This window comes from Pinus tabuliformis, chromosome J, assembly GCF_031772625.1.
Source record: "Pinus tabuliformis cultivar Carrire ecotype Pingquan chromosome J, CPIR1, whole genome shotgun sequence".
Classification (NCBI taxonomy): Eukaryota; Viridiplantae; Streptophyta; class Pinopsida; order Pinales; family Pinaceae; genus Pinus; species Pinus tabuliformis.
Window position 1 is genome coordinate 1,497,628,574 of NC_142295.1, and position 22,242 is coordinate 1,497,650,815.

At 37.5% G+C, this 22,242-nt stretch overlaps 3 non-coding genes across 3 annotated transcripts; 1 reads left to right on the forward strand and 2 right to left on the reverse strand.

Annotated features, from left to right (window-relative positions):
• Positions 1–13,235: 13,235 nt before the first annotated feature.
• TRNAP-UGG (transfer RNA proline (anticodon UGG)) lies at positions 13,236–13,309 on the reverse strand. Its single transcript has one exon. It is a non-coding gene; the product is annotated as a tRNA-Pro (tRNA).
• Positions 13,310–17,665: 4,356 nt separating this feature from the next.
• Positions 17,666–17,749, forward strand: TRNAY-GUA (transfer RNA tyrosine (anticodon GUA)). The gene has a single exon. It is a non-coding gene; the product is annotated as a tRNA-Tyr (tRNA).
• Positions 17,750–20,016: 2,267 nt separating this feature from the next.
• On the reverse strand, positions 20,017–20,087 carry TRNAC-GCA (transfer RNA cysteine (anticodon GCA)). Its single transcript has one exon. It is a non-coding gene; the product is annotated as a tRNA-Cys (tRNA).
• Between the last annotated feature and the right edge of the window lie 2,155 nt (positions 20,088–22,242).

A 22,242-nucleotide genomic window follows, 5' to 3' on the forward strand; every position in this document is an offset into this window, starting at 1 on the left:
GAACTTCTCAGAGACCTACAAAAATAGAGCCTAAATCAGAAAATACTAGAACAAGACTAAAACTAAAAGTGCAAAGAAGATATTAAAATATAAAAGTAGGAGTATGAGAATTACCTTGAAGCATATTGTTATGATTTATCTTAAAGATGTTGATTTTCTTCCGAAAAGTAACTTCTTCTTGTAATTAAAATTAAAAGTATGAAGAAGTTGCAATTTTAACAAAGTATACATATGTGAAAAATCATCAATTTATGAATCAGATGAACAACAAGTCTATGAAAAACTTACCAGAAAGAAAAGGCTTCATGTTCAAGGTTAAAAATTTATTCAAAATTACAATTTTTCTCTTTCAATAATTATGCTAACATGAAAATCTGCTTGAATGTGCATTTCTCTATATTTCATCTTTTGAAAAATTTCTTTGAAAATTATATGCTAGAGTTTGCAAAACTTGCAGAGTCAGCTTGCGGGAAACATCGTGCAAAAATGAGAGATTGAAGCACAATAATCAAGGTTCACATAATAAAAACACAAAAGCATTTTCTAACCATTGAATGAAAATAATTTCATGCAAAATACAATATAAATTAAGGTAAAAAATGAGATTAAACATAAAACACATTTATCGAACTATTGAGTGATAAGCAACAAAATAGGGTGGAAAACATATGTCAAGTGTTAATTATGGAGTTGGGGTTTGATTTGAAGTGAGGTAGCTCCAACATCATCTAGTAAGGAATCACCCATAAATAATCATAAAAACACTTTTGAAATATGTCTAGGGAGATGAGTCTGAAGTGACGGTTCAATATTATGCATGAACCAATGCATGAGATCCAAGTGGATAGGTGGGATTTCCTCGAGATGAGATTTCCCCGTAATCATTAATGAAAGAAAAATATTTGAAAGGTTGATCAGGTGATCAAATTTTAGCTCAAATATGAAAGTGCCCCAAAAGACTTGAAACTAGATTTAAGTTGAAGTATTCATCATTCTGAATTGAATGACTTTTGTTTCACCTCAATTTGACATTGTATGCTCAAGTTATCATGTTCTGATCGTTTGGCCTAACAACTAAAATATGAGCAAGGTTGTTGACTGGGTAGCTAACTGGGCTTCCATACAGATGACATCAGCTAGGTTGACTGTGTAGGTACATACCAATTGGGTGCTGCCAAGTGTTAAGATCTAGTTTGTGCAAGTGGTCGAATTTGATTGGTTTGTGATTTTTGTGGTGGACCAATTAGGGTGTGCCATATGGCCAAACCAAAGGCATACATGTGGCACCCCACGGTAGGCCAAAATTTTTTAAGGGTTCGGATGGCCTGGGCAGGGCTCAAACCCTTGAACGATAGTTCAATAGTGAAGCACTCATCATATTCTCCTACACGATGTTGCTTAACACACTATGGCCATGATACCTTTAAAATTTCAACTTGGCGCAATTTTGTAGGATGGGCCGAGCTGTTAGCCCCGAGCCTCGGTCACCCCACCACCATACAAATAATCCCAAAAGGAAGGTATCTTTGTAAAGGGACCCTTGGTCATCCCACCACTAGTGGGAGCGGAGTATGAGCATTGGCAGATAAGGGGCTTTGGATAGCCCTAGGCTCTCGTCATATAAGCTTTCACATGACTGTGGTGAAGGTGCTCGGTGGAGGGAGCTTTGTAATGGGACCAAAAATAGGCCATATGGCCTCTAATGTGACCACAACTGATCGGTGCAAGGGCCCCAGAGAAAAGGGTGGGTCGTTTGCCTGACCACAACTAGAGAGTTAAGGGGCCAAGGACGGTGGGCATGGATGGTTAGCCTTGACCCTTGATGACATGGACCATGTGGTAAAAATTTATGTCTTTAAGTGTTATTGGGCAATTTAAGTATTAAAAAAGTGCACCTTTGGGGGGAGAATTTGTTGCTTCCACAACGGAAAACAGGGCAGATTTGTAGGATAGTTAGACTATTGGTCTCATTTGTAGGATGATGATGAGCCTTAGTATTGCAACAAGAATTTTGCAACTCCCAAGGCTACCAAATTTAATTATCAACCCGGGGTTCATACAAACTTAAGAGGTATCGACACTATATGTGAAGCATACAATGTGTCCTTCATTTGATGTCATCATGTAATGGAGGGAATGTAATAAAATCAGATCCTAAACTAATTATAGAAATTGAAATGCTCGAAATGGAAAGCTTAACCTATTGCAAGAAAGAAAATACAAGTAAAAAAACCTATTCTAATTGCATAAAGTAAAGATAAATGTCAACCATTACATTTCAAAGAGTTTAGATCCATTAACAGATTTCATTGGATGTGGCAATCAAGAAAATCAACATTTTATTATCCAATTCACAAATTTCTCTGTTAACCCAAATCGATGAAATGTTTTGCATGGGTAAAGAGGAAAGTCCTAAGAGGTCTTTAGTCTTCCCTAATAATTTATTTAGAGTCTATGGGTCATGATTCAACCCGAAGGGACCAAAACCAATCTTCTTGAGAAAATATGGGCAAGTATATACATGTTGGAAGGATGCTACAAGGTTTCCTATAGTTTACTACATGAAACAACACATTTGCTATAGGGAGTTATAATTCACTGAATGGCCAATCAAATAAAATATAAATTGCATGTGACACATTTTTTTATCGGCTAGGATGTCTTAGGTATCCATTCCAAGTGGAATCACTAAAAAAGACCTCTGTTAACCTGTGATTAACATTGTAGAAAATTACTAGTCTAAAATCTAGAAATTCGAGACCTAGTGAGCTAGTAAATCTATCAAATGCCTAACCTAATCAAGTGAAAATGCAATGGGGTAAATTTTTTTTATTAACTAGATTTTTTTTGTGATCTAATGCAAGTGGAATCGAATCAATTGAAGGTCATTAGCATGCTCTAAAAAATAATAGAAATTTACTGTTATTTTCCACAAAGGACTTCCAGAAATCTAGATTTGGGAATAAGAAAACTAATCCAAGTAATTCAATGATTACTATGACCTTTCAAAGCTATTCCAATGATTAAATGATTCTTTTTATCCTTCAAAATAAATTTATTCGACCATTTAACCCAATCCTACAACAAGAATAAGCAGTAGAGACGTAGGTAGTCATAGTAGTAGCAGGGACATAAACATAGGTAGAGGTAGGCAAAGCAGAGTTAGAGGAAGATTCATATTCGTATAAAAGTAGCAGAGCTAGTTTAAGAAGCAGCAGTCTGACCTCCTACGCTTAGGTCTTCGATTTAGTTTTCTTCGCTCGCTGATTCACCTGTTAATAGGTCTGCCGTTCGGATTGCAGTATACGATAGATTCACCGCTAGCAGATGAAAGCCCGAAATTTTGATGTTTGGATGCGTAAGCAGGCTCGACCATAAGGATGCGTAAGCAGGCTCGACTGTTAAGGACCTTTAGGTACTCGACCATAAGGGAGAGGAGAGGACCATCACCATATGAATAGTGAGTGACTCCGTCCCTTTAGGAGGCTCGACCATTAGGGAGAGGAGAGGGCATTTGCGTGAGTTTTACGGCTACTTGAAAAGGCCCAAGCTGGGAACCTAGCGGGGACCTAAAAAATAGCCTAAAATGGCCATTTTCACGTGGCTCCAAGGACCTTTAGGTGCTCGACCAAGAGGGAGAGGATGCGTAAGCAGGCTCGACTGTTAAGGAGAGGACCTTTAGGTACTCGACCATAAGGGAGAGGAGAGGACCCTCACCATATGAATAGTGAGTGACTCCGTCCCTCTCCTTGACAGTCGAGTGTGCTAACGCACCCTTTAGGGGGCTCGACTGATAAGGATGCGTAAGCAGGCTCGACTGATAAGGAGAGGACCCTTTAGGGTGCTCGACCATAAGGGAGAGGAGAGGGGGCTCGACCATTAGGACCTTTAGGTGCTCGACTCTTTTTTTACTTATTTGGGGGGGCCAATAAGTAAACCCAAGAGGGAGAGGCTTGACGAAATCACTCGAAGCTGGTCGAAAACGAGGGCTGGATGTCAACACTTCTTCTGTCGGTGGGGACCGCCTTTGGGGATGCGCTTTAAGGCTCGACCACCGGGAGAGGTACGTTAGTGACTCGACTGATAAGGAGAGGAGAATCTCTCTCATTCTCTCACTTATTCTCTTGGCAGAGGTTTTTCAAGGCCTAATTTGGCCATTGAAGCTTGGCGGAGGTTTGGGGCATTCTCCCTACTAATTTGGCCATTTTAGCTTGACGGAGGTTTTCACATCTTTCCCTTCAATTTACTTATTCGACGTCGTGTCTTTATATACGCTATTTCCGTAACCCTAAGTGGATCCAGTCGGTTAAGCGCGAAGCCCTAACCAGTCGGTTCAGAGAGGGAAAAGTGCGGGGAGTGGATCCAGTTGGTTCCGCGCCCTAATCTTATCAGCGCTCAAGTCAGTTCAGAGAGAGAAAGCGCTAGCGTCAGCGCCTTATCAGTTAAGCGCATCTAGTGGATCCAGCCAGTTAGAGAGAAAAGCGCGGGGAGTGGATCCAGTCGGTTCAGAGAAAAGCGCGGGGAGTGGATCCAGTCGGTTCGGTTCAGAGAGAGAAAGAGTGAAGCCCGGGTAAGAGAGAAGTTCTATATAGAATAAATAAGAATAAGTGAGTAAGTGCACAAGAAGCCGTCTATCTGTCTATCTGTCTATCTGTAAGTGTATCTCTATCTCTCTATCTCTCTATCTCTCTATCTCTCAGTGTGTGGGTAGCTGGCTGATGGACAAACTCTGAACCAAGAATCGTATTGGCTGGATAAAGTAATTGGTGAAGTAATAACATAAGTAATAAGAAGTGGCAATGTAGCTACAAACTCTGGAAGCACAAATATAAAAAACTAACAAAGCTCTGTAAGCACGACACGAATATGGACAAACTCTGAAGCAATAATCGTATTGGCTGGATAAAAGACTGAGTAAAGGTTCTAACATAAGTAATAATAAGTCCGAATGTGGCTGGCTTATCGACCAACTCTGTAAGCACGACTGAGGCTCGATAAATAGATGAAGTAATAACATATATAATACTAAGTGCTAATGCTGTGTGTGTAGCTCTATGCTGAGTCTGACCGTACGTGAAACAGTCTTCCTTTAGTCAAAGTGGGCTGTAGTAATGGGTCTTTCAGTAGGTCCAACTGACAACTATCTGACTTGTAGGTTCGACCTTGTCAAACAGTCTGGGGGATGGCGTGAAGTAGCTTAAGGATGTCTATATCTCCTTTCCTAGTCGGAACAGTCTGAATATATCCCCTTCCCTAGTAAAGGCAGGATGTCGTGAAGTAGCTTAAGTCTGTACTGAACCTAGTCGGAACAGGAAGGATAAATCGCCTAGTCAAAACAGTAAGTCTATATCCCCTTCCCTTGTCTCCTCTCCTGTAATATAAATACGTAGGTTAAGCGATAATCCCAGCAGCGTGGGAATTGACCCACCTCCATGCAATAGGGGTCTGGTCCCCACCAGCAATATGTCTGTTGTGGCATGCATCGTATGAAAAGAAAAAGATCGTGTTCGTTCTTTGGCTAAGCTGGCCTGGGTCTTCGCAATCGCTTTGGATTAATCGTTCATAAGCAAAGTGGTATCTATCTGCCTGCAGTTCGTAAAAGGTAAACTGCAGCAGTAGGCCCCCAGATTGGTAGGTCTAAAGTAAAGCCAGCACACCCCCTTGCCCAGGTTGGCAGGTCTCCAGCAACCCTTGGCGGGATGTAACTCCAGAGATGTCTAGAGATGGCTAAATCTTAGCAATATCCGGATTGCTAGGGTTCCTGTGGGGGGGAAATAAGTGAAAATCTAACGAGCGCAAATGCCCTTTGATTGTAATCCGTCTGATTCGGATTCATATCTATCCGTTGATTCATTTTCTCCGGCCGGTGAAGAAAGATTGGCATTGGCGGGCAAGGTAGAGCAAAGCATGAATGGGATATATTTCAACCATAGTATGATATGGGGCATAGTATGATATCATTAACACTGAATGAAGAAATAGAAAAACAAGAACAAGAAATGCATGTGAATAAGAAGTGAAAGGAAGAAGAGTAAATGATACAAAAGGGATCTGAGGCTCCTGGGATGGCCAAGCCCAAGGAAACTCAGAGTCCCATAGAGGAGAAAAATATTTATAAGCTGAACATGGCACCAATATTCATTATTTCCATCAATACAATCACATCCTTGCAAGAAATGAAAGTGGAGCTGCAAAAATACGAGTTCTCTCCATAAGAAGACTAGGAAAAATCAACCCCTAGAGGAAAATTCGACTTGGTACTTATACAAAAGGATTAGGAATCATTCCTCATGAAAGGAGGAAGCTTTCCCCACCAAAATTCCTTGAATAGTGGATCTGGTTCCCAATACTAGGAATCTACTTTAAATGTCAGGGAACACATTTCTAGATTTTCTCAATCTCCTCCTCCAAATCTCCATAATCAGCCTAATATTATCACAATATTCCACAAAATAAATAATATTAGGCATAAATATGTAATTATCCCTAAAACTTCCTAATAAACATATTAAAGTTAAAAATAAATTATCTAATGCAAAAAGAGAGGTTTAATGTGCTAAAGGATAGTTAGATGAGTCTTAATTTATGTCTAATTTAGAAGCATGAGCCTTAATTTATGTATAATTTATAGGCCCATCATACCCCCTACTGAAAGTGATGCTCATACTCTGAGAAAATTAGTGACATCACTATGCCTCATTCATGACCTTGGTGGCCTCTCTCTTGTGCATTCTTCATTCCTTTCTCTTAAGAATTTTGGCTGTAAGTTTTGTAAGGGTAAGCCCAAAAATGTAGTTGTTCTTTTTATGATTGTTTAACAATATTTCAAGGAAAAACATATCTTTAATCTAGGCAAGTGAGCTCTGTTTTCTTGTAGATCCATTTCATTCATATCCTCTCCCTTGGAACCTTCATTCCATTTTCACTCATTTTTCCAAAATTATTTGCACATAGAAAAAATCATAGTATTTATTGGGACCATTATCCTTCCTTCTTCCCTTATTCAAGACGGGTTCTCGAATATTTTCAGTTTGGCAAGGTCTTCCACATCCCTTTCCAACCTTCTGTTACCTTTCTCCACCATTTGGACACCTCTGAAACCTTCAAAACGCCTTTAGATGAGAATTAGGACATTCTCTAGTAAATCAATGTTTCCAACAATAAACTACAGGAAACCCTGTAGTGGTTCCTATAGTACTACAGGAAGCCCTATAGCAGTTCTTGTAGTACTATAGGAAACCATGTTTAAACCTTTTTTGAGCAAAAATAATAGTCTCAGCCTAGGTAGGCCCTCAACTTGAATTCCATTCCTTTCTCCCATTTCTATAACATCGTTTGGGCCTTGGAAAAAAGCTAGAAAGAAATTAGAGACCTCTTAGAAAGCCTCTTTTCATCACTGCAGTTTGAGTTCTACTTTGATGATTACAACCTTCTTTCTTTTTGTTTCCTTTTTCTTCTCTTTTGTGACTTCGATGATTTCCTAATGGCCTTGGAGTTTTCTGTTTTGATTAGGTATCTCTTAGGCACTCATATTTTGTGTTTTAGCACAATTTGTTCCTTTCTTCCTTCTTGCATCACCATTTTGCCTTCCTGTAGCAGTCATTATTCCTCTTTCAGGGTCTTCTAATTGTATGGGAGTGATGAGAAATGATGTAGAGGGTTTGGAGGATGATGCTAGGGCTCAGAGGGAGTAGTGTAGGTTTGTGAAAATGGAAAGATGTGATTTGTGTGTTTTTTCAAGAAATTTCTAGGGTGAGATAGAGTGTATGGTTTTTTCTTGAAGAATATTAGCTTTTTTCTTATGAAATGGGGTGGATGAATGATGGATAGATAGTGGATATGAAGTGGACGAAGGGTTTGGAGTGTTGTGGTGACTTGGATTTACAGGAATTTCTTTGTTTAATTGTTGTCCCCATTCCTCGAAATCGTCACCCTTCCTAATTTGGCTTTTCCACATTGCATGATTAAAGGAGTGAGTTGCAATTAGCTAGTTAAAGGTGACTGAGACTATTGACCCATATTTAGCTTATAAAACCTCATCTCTCATGCATTGACAACAAATTTCTAACTATAATATGCTCAAGAGAAGAGGTTAAGAATATTGAATAACTATACCTACTTGATGGTTGTTGGAGAGACATGCATGTTACTGCTGAGTTGATGATCGATCAATGGTCCTATTGAGGTGATAATTTCATTTGTTTTCTTCTGCACATGTCTTCATAGCTTGCTGACTCTAAACCTCTGTCTTCAAGTTACCATGAGCAAGCTATCTTAGTCAAACTCGACCTTCTTGGAGTGTTGGGCTTGGCCATGGGTGATGTTCACCTTCGCTATACCTTATTCCACCATTGAACACCTTTCCCATACTTTATTTCACCTTCCATACCTTCCTATAGCTTTCAGCATGTTTCTTGTAATAAACTAGGACTCATGTAGTACTACAGGAAACCCTGTAGTAGCCTTGTTTTGTCCATATCTCTGAAAAGGTAGATGGATTGACCTAAAATTTTATGAGCTTGTTGCCATCATCCTTATGCACCTCTCCATAAAAAACATTTGGCCAATGGATGCACGATTCTCAAGAAAAATTAGAAATGGTTGATGTTGATGGAGGTCGATTTCTTGGAAACCATGGACTGGTATTTTCTGAAATTGCTTGGGCATGTTACGATCATCCATGTGCATATCCCCATGAAACAACTTTCTAAATGGATGCACGAATATGGAGAAAACTAAAAAATGGATGTAGGCAATGGAGGCCGATTTCTCGAAAAATGTGCACTGAAATTTTCATAAATTGCTTGAGCATGTTACCATAATCCATATGCATCTCCATGTGAAATAGATTGGCAAATGGATGCATGGTTTTCAATATATGACAAAAATAATTTTTTGCTCTATGTATTTCTATGTCTTGTAGTAAAACAGATCATTCTTGTAGTATTTTAGGAAATTAAGGAAAATGAATGGGAAAATCTTGGTAATGATGCGTGGATGGTGGAAATAGATGAGGGTGATAGATTGGCATGACCTTGGTCCTTTTGGAGCATCTAAGCAAAGGAGGAGAAAGTCCAATTTTGACATCCTTTGATCAGAATTTTGACCAATTCTTTTTGTTTTTGTTTTTGTGCCTACTTATTTTTATTACTTCTAGATGTTGGAGAGAACTTGCATTCATCAGAAAGATAGATGGAGAAAAGTTTTTTATTTTTTCCTTTTTTTTTCTTCTAGGCCTACTAGCCACCTCAATGACGTTTTCAACTAGTAGGTCTTTCTAAGCGCCTCAAAGGATATTTTTACCTAGGATTTTTTCTTTTCCTCTTTTTTCTCTTTTTCTCCAACCCATTGACTGCCTCATGGAGGTTTTCAATCAATGAGCCAATATTAGGTGCCTCAAACGATGTTTTCACCCGAGATTTTATTGTTTCTCTTATTTTTCATTTTTTATTTATTTTCCTATCCTACTCTACTTGAAAAAACATAATCATTTTCAAGTGTAGGAATACTTCCAATGGAGCCACTTGCATAACTGGATGACAGATAAAATCATGTGTAGGCTTGAAACATATTCTTTGACATGTACCTGAATGTAAGAGACCAAATTTAGAAGAGATCGGGAATTGTTGAAGAAGAGCAGGTTGTTGAAACTTGACACTTTGCTAGAACCATATTTCAACCATTCCCTCCTTTCCTTGTCTAAACGATCCGGAAAATAGAGATAGATCGTAGGGAGGAGAGATGAGGAGAATAGCTAAGCAATCTTGGAGAAGATTCCTATTTTCTCTGATCCCATTCTCCTGTTTCATTATTCGAAGAACTAATTGGGTTTCCGATCTTGTCCTATTCGTCAATTCCTTCGTAATTTGAAGATTATTTTGTACGTTATACTGAAAATTCCTAAAGAAGGAAGAGCAGACAAGTAAGGGGCAATATCACTCATAAAAAAAAAAACCTATAAAACTTTTGATAGGGTTTGTTCCTAATGAGAGAAAATGAATAAAAGGTGTTTTTCCTCCTCTTTTATTTTGTAAGCCAAAAAAATAGAAGAAAATATTCTATATGCACATTTAGATTCTCATAGTTCGAGTTTTTACAAAAACTTCGCATAATCTTCTATCAGATAAATGAGAAAATATTTAGTACTTAATATTATCCGTTTTTCTGTTGTTCCTTCGACAGATATTTAAATTTGATCGATCCAAATTTTTTCCGATCATATAGCGGAAGAATAGATTGGCTCATCACTTGACTGAAAGGCATTGAATGAAGTAAATGACAGAGTCATTTTATTTGTACGAATCTTCTCTTCTAATTCAGATTAATATAGAAAGAATCTCAAAAAGAGATTTCGATAAGGCCTTACCCTTCTTTGAAGGGTAAGGCCTTATCGATTTTTAACTTTCGCATGTATACTATTTCCCACAGACAGTAAGTGCATTTCCCCTACTATAGGGATGACCCTAATCTGGAATATGAACCATAGAAAAAGACACCCAGTAGACCAATCACGATAATACCAGTTACAGTACCTATCAACCAAAGAGGGATCCTTCGAGTGGCATCGGCCATTTCTCTTACTCCCTTTCACATTTTCTTAAGTGGTCATACTCGAGACATAAACAGTCATAGCATAAATAATTATGCGTATTGGATCTCTTCAAATGGAGTGAGAATATTATCATTGTTCCTCATTGAAAAAATAATTGGAGAATGGAACAACAAGTACAAAAACTAGTAGCAACCCCCAGTAGAGACTGGTACGACAACATTTTGGTCGTTCGGGTTCGGTCGTGTCATATCTACATACTTCCTCTTCCTTTAGTATAGAGTTTATCGTTGGATGAACTGCATTGCCGATATTGATCCCAAGAAAAAAACTGTAGGGATAGCTAGCCCGTGAACGACCAACCATCTAACTGTAAAAATTGGATAAGTTCTATCTATAGTCATTAGTGCCTCCTAAAAAGATCTATTAAATTCATCAAGTTGCTCTAACGGATCGAAACGGCCAGTTACTAATGGAACCTCTTGTCGACTTTCTGTGAAATACTCATTTGGCCAGGGGCTCCCGAACACATCATAAGCCAAACCCGTGCTTACAAATAACCAACCTGCAATGAATAGAGAAGGTATGGTAATGCTATGGATAACGCAGTATCTAATACTAGTAATAATGTCAGCAAAGGAGTGTTCTCCCGTATTCCGAGACATGCTCAGCTCCATATATTATTGTAAAGTCAGTCAAGGGGGAATTGATCCCATGAAAGATAGAGATCAGGAAATGGAAAACTACTGATATCTTCTCCAATCCTTGTTCGATTGTCAATGTTATACCAAGGGTATCTTTAAAGTCTACTGGACCAGTATAGCTAGCTTTCTTCTGACATAGCAATCCAATTTTGATGAGTATCGAGAAGGAACGGGATAGAATGATTGTCTTCCTGCCAACAGTTATTCTATCTCTATTTGGTCGACTAAATCCCAATAGAAAGAAGAGAATATTGCATGTTCCGAGGTCCGTCCGGGCGTAAGGAACCCCAACTCCCTCAATCGATGTTGTAACAATAGCATAGTGGAAATTTTCGATTGGAATTAGCTTCTGCATACGGGTGACTTTAGAACCGAAAAAGAGGATGAGTGCCGCTTGCAAAGGATATCAATAACTATCAATAAAACCCATCCAGAATATTATTCTTTTATATTCTTCCTTTTTCATTCCGACATGACATTATGCCCGTGTAGATGAACCCAGTAATTCAAATTGCACGGGGATCATTGGTGCTACGCAGATGTATGTTGCTTTTCCAATAGTATCCGGCACAGGTAGAGTTATGCCACTGACTTATTATATAGTACCTTGTATTAACGAGTAGGTGTTACTTATTAGATAAAACCAAGTGGATAGTGCAATAGAACCTAGTCAATTTTAGGTATGTGAAATTACAAGTTACTTTTTTCAATAGGTGGAATTTCTGTAATATTGCGCTCTACTCGCTATAATAATTAATATTTAAAAAACCTAATCCGTCTAGAGGGTCGAATGATTGGATCAATAAGATCGAGAAATTAAATGACAAACTGGATATTCATATTCTTTCTTACACCTAAACGTGAAATTCACAAAACTTTGGCTATGTCTGTGGAGAGTTTTCTTCCGGTCCAGTCTCTGGATCGATAGCTGCTGGTAAAAAGATAATGCCAGGTGATCCAATCGTACTGATTGAGAATTCATTCACCCTGTAAGAAGATTACATTCGACAATTTGTGAAGGGGGTTTGCCGGTGCTATTCATTAGTTGCTCGATGATTGATTTCTAGGATAATGAAGAGATTTCTACTATAGATCTCCTCTCATTCATGTTCATTCATACATATCCTATAGTAATATAGGAGAATTGGTACGAATTGGGACAATTTATCTTTTGTATTCTGATCTCAAGGTTACGAAAAGAAAAATTTAGGTAATTGTCTCATGAAGATATGTATAAACCATATTTCATTCAGTCCTTCCACGCCTACTATAACTATAATTAGTTATTTCGGTTTCTTATTGGCTTCTATCATTTTCACCCTAGTCCTATTCATTAGTTCAAGCAAGATACAACTTATTCAAAATGAAGGAAGGGGAAACCCTCTCAGTTCACTATTTCAATTTCAATAATTTTGTTTATTCCCTCTATATAAATTTTTGATCATTGAGATTCATAGCAAATTAAGGGTACTATCCAGTATAGCTATTATCCCTACTTATTCCATTGAATAGAAATGATTGAGGCTTTGCCATCCGGAATTGTGTTAGGTCTAATTCCTATAACTTTGGCCGGATTATTCGTAACTGCATATTCACAATACCGACGTGGTGATCAATTGGATATTTGATCCTGGAATATCCTCCAATTTCATTGGCCTCCTACTTTTCCTGGGAGATCAGATTCCATTACTCGTTCCAGTTGGAATGAATTATCGATAATTTTGAGGGTTGGATTTGATAGGAACAAAATCACGCTCTGTAGGATTTGAACCTACGGCATCAGGTTTTGGAGACCTACGTTCTACCGAACTGAACTAAGAGTGCTTTCTTTAATATTCGGAGATGAAGGAAAAATACCTTTTGTTGATACTCTTAGAGCAAAACACTTTCGCATCTGATACGATTCAATTATTTGATGTTCCCGTCGAATCGATATCAAATGATCTTTCATTCCTTTCTTTCCATAGAAAAAAAGGGAAAGGTAGGGATGACAGGATTTGAACCTGCGACATTTTGTACCCAAAACAAACACGCTACCAAGCTGCGCTACATCCCTTCTAATCATTAGACAATGTTATTTTAATTTTATTTTATAGAATTCGAAATATGTTTCCCACATTTTTCCACCTTCATTTCTCTTCGGTCTCGTGAGTGAAAAGACTTTATACATGTAAGGTCTATTATCTAGAATATCACTATTAATTTTGGTGATGAAACATCTTTTTCCTTTTCTATAAATAGGACCACAGCCCGGATCACATTATATATATATATATTCATCAGTTCCGAGTTTTCTCTAGGATTCATAACTATTGATACGGTTGAATCACTTAGACATTATGATCAATAAGGAGAATTTACAATGCAAGATCTAAAGACCTATCTTTCCACAGCGCCTGTGTTAGCTATTTTATGCGTCAGTTTTTTAGCCGCCCTATTGATAGAAATCAATCGTTTTTTTCCAGATGCTCTTTTTCTTTCTCTTTCCTTTTTTTAATTTTTTTCTTAAAGGCAAGGGAAAAAAGATTGTGCTAGATTGACTTCTCCTACCTCTTGGAGAAATTAGTGCATTCAGCCCCAAAAAGGATCTAAGTTTAGGACTGGAAGGGGGTAGAATTCAAGTAGAAATATCGATCTAAAGATTCTTTCCACATTCAATTTTGTAAGTAAAACTGAAAACTCACTCCTGATCAATCATTTTTTTACTTTCAAATGTTTCACCGTAGGATCTCCGGCTATCAATTTCTATCCCTTTTTCCCTTTTTATTTTTGAGGTCGAAAAACAAAACCAATATTTAGAGTAAGTTTATGGCCAAGAGCGGAGATATAAGAGTAACAATTACTTTGGAGTGCACTAGTTGTACCCAAGATAGTGTTTATAAAAGATTCCCAGGGATTTCTAGATATACGACTCGGAAAAATCGACGCAATACACCTATTCGATTGGAATCAACTAAAATTTGTCCCTATTGTTACAAGCATACCATTCATGGAGAGATAAAAAAAGAGATTAAACGTACTACCCATGGATAGGAATAAATCACAGATATAAAAAGAAATGGTATTTCAACAAGATCTTTAATGGAATAATATTTTAAAAAGATTTGGAATAAATAGTATTCAAAAGGTTCATGAAACAAACTATGGATAAACCCAAGCAATATTTTAGTAGACATTTGAAACCAATTCGCAGACGTTTGAAACCAATTCGTAGATATTTGAAACCAATTCGTAGACATTTGTCACCTATTAGGTCGGGAGATCGGATCGATTATAAAAATATGAGCCTAATTAGTCGATTTATTAGTGAGAAAGGAAAAATATTATCCGGCCGAGTGAATAGATTAACTTCAAAACAACAACGTCTAATGACTAACGCTATTAAACGAGCTCATATTCTATCTTTGTTACCTTTTCTTTATAATGAAAACTAATTTGATCCATGGGAAATAAGCCTACTCCTTAATCAAATCGGAGCTGGAATATATGTTCGATAAAGATGCAGATCTTGAGTCTATTGTTGAAAAAGTCAACAGGATTTCATTTTTGGAAAAGAATTGGATTGAATTCTTTTCGTTCATTTCCAATCCAATATGAAAAAACTTTTCAATATTTCGACCTTCCCGGAGGGAATTCTCTGGGAGAATCTGTTCTATCCATTCCATCTTTACCTATTTATTTCATCTATACCTAACCTATTTCATCATACGATAAGTTGTTAAAGATGGTGGAAAAGCAATTACTATCTAATACAACTATTTGTGCAAGTGTTTTACGATTTGGAAGCAACTGCCTCTTGTACAAATATTGGATGAATCTATTATAAGAAACCCCATTGGCACGAGCTGCTGCATTGATTCGAGTAATCCACAAGCGACGAAGATCTCTCTTGCGTTTACCTCTATCTCGGTGGGCGGAAACTAAGGCTCTAGCTTTCCGTTGGTTAGCAGTTCGAAAAAGTTTCAAATGGGCCCCTCGAGAGCCTGATACAAATGCAAGAATTTTTTTTCGACATTTTCGAGCTATATATCCACGTTTCACTCTGGTCATTGAAGTTTACTCTCATGAATCGCTAATATTTTTCTCGGTTAGTCATTTGTTTTGTTTGGTCCATTGAGAATAACACTGATTCTTCTTATTTAGAAAATAAAAGTTCCAATGGCTTTTGCTACTGCAACCTTCCCAACCATAATTCCCTTTGGATAGGCATCTTCCTGGTAGGCAAGGACTGGGACCTTGTACTGAGAATGAGAAAAAATCATGGGTTTCATCATTTCTATGGTTCTTTCTCCAACGGTAAGGTCCTCTCTATACACCGGAGCCTTTTATTCATTTCTGAAATATGAGATGAGTATGTTATCGGTAACTTGTACGGTTTACCATCTCCAGCTCTACTCTTGAATCATTAAGTAATAAATACTCTCATTACAAGATCTATTAATACAGTAACGACATGTAATTCTTGGGTTGGCCAGGTAGCTGACCTTGTTGTTCCATTCTCGGGGAAATATGAGCATAAACTTTATGCTTCTTCAATTTGCATGATTTCCCCGCTCAATGGATTGATGACCATTCGCTACCAATGAGGAATTGCTTTTCATCCCACATCAAGGTGATTGGATTTTCACCAATGGAAACCATAAATTTCATCCCCGGTAAGGTTAGATGATGGATCTTTACTTGATTACAGCGGGAAAATTCTTCTGTTATTCCGTTGTAAGAATTTCCCAGTCTGTTTAAGTTTCTGATCCAAACGAGTCGCACATACACCCTAGCACATACTCGTCTACGCTGAGGACATCCTCGAAGAGCAGGAGATTTTTTTCTATTCTCTATTGGTTGTCTTGCATTTCTAATAAGTTGTTGAATAGTGGGCATTCTAGCTGTATTGTATGCGGAATCAACTGGTTCGGATTGATCCTAACCATACCATATCAGGTGATTATGAAATGAATCACTTGCCCCCCCCTTTTTTTTTGAAAAGGAACAAAGAGATCACAGTTTACAGTTCATTATAAAAATAAATTAAAAAGAGGATCTTCCGCTATGAGATCTACCTTCCGCTATGACATCAACAATGCCATAAGCTTGGGCTTCTGTTGCTGACATAAAAACATCTCTGTTCAGGTCCCGTTGAATTAGCTCTCCGGGTTGGTCCGTTCTTTCTATATAACATCTGGTTATGTAATCGCGAAGCATCGTTACGTGTTTCGATTCGTTATGAAAATCTACAGCCGATGCGTCATAATAGGAACTAGCATGTTGGTGGATCATAACCCTAGCGTGAGGTAATACTATACGTTTAGGAATTTCTCCCCTGATTAGGATGAAAGATCCCATTGAAGCAGCTACCCCCATGCATATTGTATGTACATCTGGTACTATTGCTTGCATCATATCGAAAAGACCTACCCTTGGTATTACTGATCCACTGGGACAGTTGATAAATGAGAAAATATCTTTATTTGAATCTTCTGCACTCAAATATACCATGAGACCCATGAGTTGATTTGCAATCTGGTGATTGATATCCTGAGCCAAAAAAAGTAATCTCTCTCGATAAAGTTGGTTGTATAAGTCGACCCAAGTTGCATCTTCATCTCCAGGGGCTCGGAAAGGCACTTTTGGAACACCAACGGGCATTTGTTTTAATGGAAAGAAGTGAAGCACTATACTCTAATATGGGAACGTAAAGTATATGAAGTTGTGTAACATATGAACTCTGGATGGATGGTATAGGGGAGGTTTTGAACCTATCTGGAAATAGAGCTTTAGATGGATCAAAGATCCATGTAAAAGATCCTTCCATTATTCGAGTTGATAATGTAACGAATCACACTTTTACCGCTAAACTATACCTGCCACGATCCGATTGTAACATACGGATCGATCTTTTGTCCAACCAACCCATTTATATTTTTTTGAGTCTTTTCCGGATAACTTCGATCAGAGAACGATAAGCCCCATTCACTATTAAAATTATTAAAATTATCAAAATTATTAAAATTATCAAAATTATTAAAATTATTAAAATTATCAAGTATGAAACATTTTGTATAATTTGAGTCCATAAAGTCTTTTTTATCGGAACTGGGCCGATGGATCACAAATAGAGATTCCGTAAATTGCTTTAGAGTTGTTTTAGTTGCAATATTTAATTTCTGAAGGGACTCCATTTTATCGATAGGCAAGTTTATTGAAAAAAAAACTTGAGGAAACCAAGAATTCTTGTAATATTATTGACAACTTCCCGATCAATTTCATATTATAAAGAATAGATTGGTGGCCCCTATCGTCTAGTGGATCAGGACATCTCTCTTTCAAGGAGGCAACGGGGATTCAACTTCCCCTGGGGGTACCATGATCCATTCGTTAGGTATCCTAAATAATTTTCAATTACTGTCTTGTTCCTGGGTCGATGCCCGAGTGGTTAATGAGGACAGACTGTAAATCTGTTGGCAATATGCCTACGCTGGTTCAAATCCAGCTCGACCCAACCAATATCATCAATACCAATCTATCGGTATGGCTATATTCATGCTAATCATGAATGAAAAGATAATTGGTTATTGAACCCCGACATCGATATCTATTCATATCGTAGATGCCCAATTCCGTATGAATCGATACATTTCAAAAATGAAAGAGAAGGATAAGATATTTAATCGACCTAGCACTCGCATAATCTATATGACCTATCTAGCACCTATCATGAAATAAATATTATCTAATAGTAGGTGAACTGTACTGTATTGGGATTGTAGCTCAATTGGTTAGAGTATCGCCCTGTCAAGACGGAAGTTGCGGGTTCAAGTCCCGTCAGTCCCGATCCAATAGTAAGTGAACTGTGAATGATCATGTCAGGATCTGGACGGACTAGTCCTTATCTTTCCAGGGTCATGGGTGGGCCTCTGGATAAATTCGATATGGGATACTTCTTTCTATATCATCACTGAAGCGGGATAGATTCACAATTCCATCTAAATCGTGGAGATCCAAGCAAAATATATCTCATGTCTGACGAACGTCTTCTGGAGGAGCATAAGGTTCTTATTCGTACGAATCCTATTCTTTCAAAATTATACCAGACATGTGTTGATCAGAACGTTTTCTGATGCATGTAAGTTTTTACTACTAGTCTTATCAAAAGTGATCGTATTAGGTTATACTATTTCCATCGAAGAATTCATTCAATCCATTAGTTAGATTCTGTTACTCGAACCAATTCTATCAATGGAATACATCTATTTCATGGATCTTGAAAGAAAGATTCATTCATCTCTATGAGATCAAAATGAGATCAAATCTCGAGCTATTTTTGAACAAAGTTAAAATAAGGAGATCATGGAAGTAAATACCCTTGCATTTATTGTTGTTCTACTGTTCCTTGTAGTTCCTACTGCTTTTCTACTTATCCCTTACGTCAAAACGGCCAGTGCAAGCAGTGGAAGCAATTGATTTTGATGAAAATCAATTGATTGCTGATCACTAGATAGATCTTTATGATCCAGATCATAAGTATAAAATAGGTTATGAGATCTTTTATATTACAACAATATAGGGTGGATCTATTGTATTACAACAATACAGGGTAGGGATTGCTTTTAATTTTTTTTGAAAAGAAAAGAAGAAGTAGTACGGAGGAAAAGAATATCTAACCTTTTCTTTTGTACTACTTCTTCTTTTACACCCATATATGGATAAATATATCTTAATGGTACTTATCCATATATGGTAAATGTAGGATGAAGGACCTCGTACCATAAAATAGCGGAGCTAATCACATCACCTTCTTCCTGCTCCTGGAAAAATAGACCCAATGCAGACAGACTTAATTCTGAACGTACTTGCAGATTCTTTAGGATCAAAGTTGAACATCTTTTTTTTCGGTACGAACATCTATATCTAGCACATGTTAGTTATAGCACTTGAAATGATATATGAAAAAGCAAAGGAATCTATGACTTATGTCCCATATTTTTCCGAGAACGGAATTCATATCAGATCCGATCAATTCAATTCAGAACCATCCGATAAAACAAAGACTCTTTCTATTCCTACTAAGAAAGAGAAGAGAGATCGTTCTTCAGTGGAAGAAATGAGATTATCGACTCATTCTAGAAAAGAACTAATGAATTCAAACCTGTTGAAGAAAATAAGATTTTTCATAGGAAAATGATAATGATAAGGGATTACGTACATCCCTTACGGGGATAAAGAGGAAATAATTCCATGTAGAGTGTTTCAATTTGGAACGAAGATTCAATATTACTGGATCCTTATGGAACAGAATATATTACCATGCATGATATGGAAGGAACGCAATAATTGATTCTTAAGCATTACCATTATAGCCCACTTCTCCCCCATACTACGAGTGAAAGGGAAAATGTAAAAACTACCATTAAAGCAGCCCAAGTTATACCGACTATATCCATACGGATCATGTTCTCTAAAAAATAATGATTTCATCATCGAGATGATAAGGGAACTATTAACCATAGTGCAAAGTTGAAGTTGAAATGAATGGTCCACCTTTGCATTCTGAACGTTACTGACGTTTGAGCTGATATGAGAGATCAATAAATCCATTTGTTCATTGACCAACAAGTTACTATAACTAACTCGAGGGTCGTACATTCATGACGGAATCGGGATCAAATGTACGTAACTCACTATCTATATTGGTAATATGTACCAATATGTCTCCAGAGGTTCTGTAATGGAAATACAGACTTTTCCTTCCATTTACTTACCTCAACAAGGCGACACCCGGATTCGAACTGGGGATGGAGGATTTGCAGTCCTCTGCCTTACCACTTGGCTATGTCGCCGAGATATGGGAATCCCATGGACAGATCGAATCTTTTGTCCTTTCAAGTCATTCGTCCGTCCTTTAAGTATAGTATGAGATGTATGCTAAAGTCAACCATAAAGGAAATGGATCTAATTTGTTCTCCGTCTTTCTTTCGATCTGACTATTTTCCTTAGGAAATTTTCTAAGTGAGATTAACATTTAAGAATGGTTTGATTCATTCGTTCATAGCTCCATTTCACGTGGTTGGAAGAAAGTATCAAAGTACCTCTTCCTTATCCTTTTTTTTTTAAAATTGGAAGTATATCTGGATACTGGTAGAATTTCATGGGATATAGTGAAGACTGAATATACATCCGAATCTTTTTTGTCGGATTGATCCATATAGATCAATAGGGAATAATTTAATAGATTTTTCTACAGATGGGAAACCTCCAATGCGATTAGATGAAAATGAGGGAGCATTTACAATCCCTGAATTTGGTAAGATAAAATCTGAAGGATTTTGTCGTTTTATCGATCAGGGCTTGATGGAAGAACTTCATAATTTTCCAAAAATTGAGGATATAGATAAAGAAATTGAATTCAGGCTTTTTGGTAATGAATATGAATTAGCAGAACCTTTCATCAAAGAGAGAGATGCTGTATATCAGTCCCTTACATATTACTCTGAATTATATGTACCAGCAAGATCGATTCGGAGGAATAGTAGGAAGATACAGAAACAAATTGTATTTCTCGGAAATATTCCTTAATGAATTTCCATGGAACATTTGTAGTAAATGGGATTTACAGAGTCGTAGTTAATCAAATATTAATAAGTCCTGGTATTTATTACCGTTCGGAATTAGACCATAATAGAATTAATTATATATATACTGGCACTCTGATTTCAGATTGGGGAAGAAGATCGAAATTAGAGATCGATGTGGGAGAAAGGATATGGGCTCGTGTAAGCAGAAAACAAAAAATATCTATTCCAGTTCTATTATCAGCTATGGGTTTAAATCTCGAAGAGATTCTGGACAATACTCGCTATCCCGAAAGATTTTTATTTTTATTGAAGAAGAAGAAGAGGTGGGAGCGGGAGGAATATCTATGGTCGAGGGAAAAAGCCATTCTGGAGTTTTATAAAAAACTCTACTGTATAAGTGGTGATTTGGTATTTTCCGAGTCTCTATGTAAAGAATTGCAAGAAATTTTTTTCCGAAAAAGATGTGAATTGGGAAAGATTGGTCGACGAAATCTGAACCAAAAACTGAACCTTGATATACCCGAGAACGAGATTTTTTCATTACCACAAGATGTATTGGCTGCTGTGGATTACCTTATCGGGGTGAAATTTGGAATGGGTACACTCGATGATATAGATCACCTCAGAAATCGACGGATTCGTTCTGTAGTAGATTTATTACAGAATCAATTTAGATTAGCTCTAGGTCGTTTAGAAGATGCAGTTAAAAGAACTATACACAAAGCAACCAAGCGCAGATCAACTCCTCAGAACTTGGTCACTTCAACTCTATTAAAAAACACTTTTCAAGATTTTTTTGGTTCACACCGCTTATCCCAATTTTTGGATCAAACTAATCCATTGACGGAAATAGCTCATGGGCGAAAATTGAGCCATTTAGGTCCTGGGGGCTTAACAGGGCGAACTGCTAGTTTTCGGACACGGGATATTCATCCCAGTTATTATGGGCGTATTTGTCCAATCGATACGTCCGAAGGAATGAATGCTGGACTTGTTGCATCATTATCTATTCATGCAAAGATTGGTGATTGTGGTTCTTTACAAAGTCCATTCTATAAGATCTCCGAGAGATCGAGAGAAGAACATATGGTTTATCTACTACCAGGAGAAGATGAGGATGAATACTATCGGCTAGCTACGGGAAATTATTTGGCGTTAAATCAAGGAATTCAAGAGGAACAAATTACTCCAGCTCGATACCGACAACAATTTATAGTTATTGCATGGGAACAAATCCATTTCAGAAGTATTTTTCCTCTCCAATATTTTTCCGTTGGAGTTTCCCTTATTCCTTTTCTCGAACATAATGATGCGAATCGCGCTCTAATGGGTTCTAATATGCAGCGTCAAGCAGTTCCACTTTTTCGACCTGAGAAGTGCATTGCCGGAACTGGGTTGGAAGGTCAAGCAGCTCTAGATT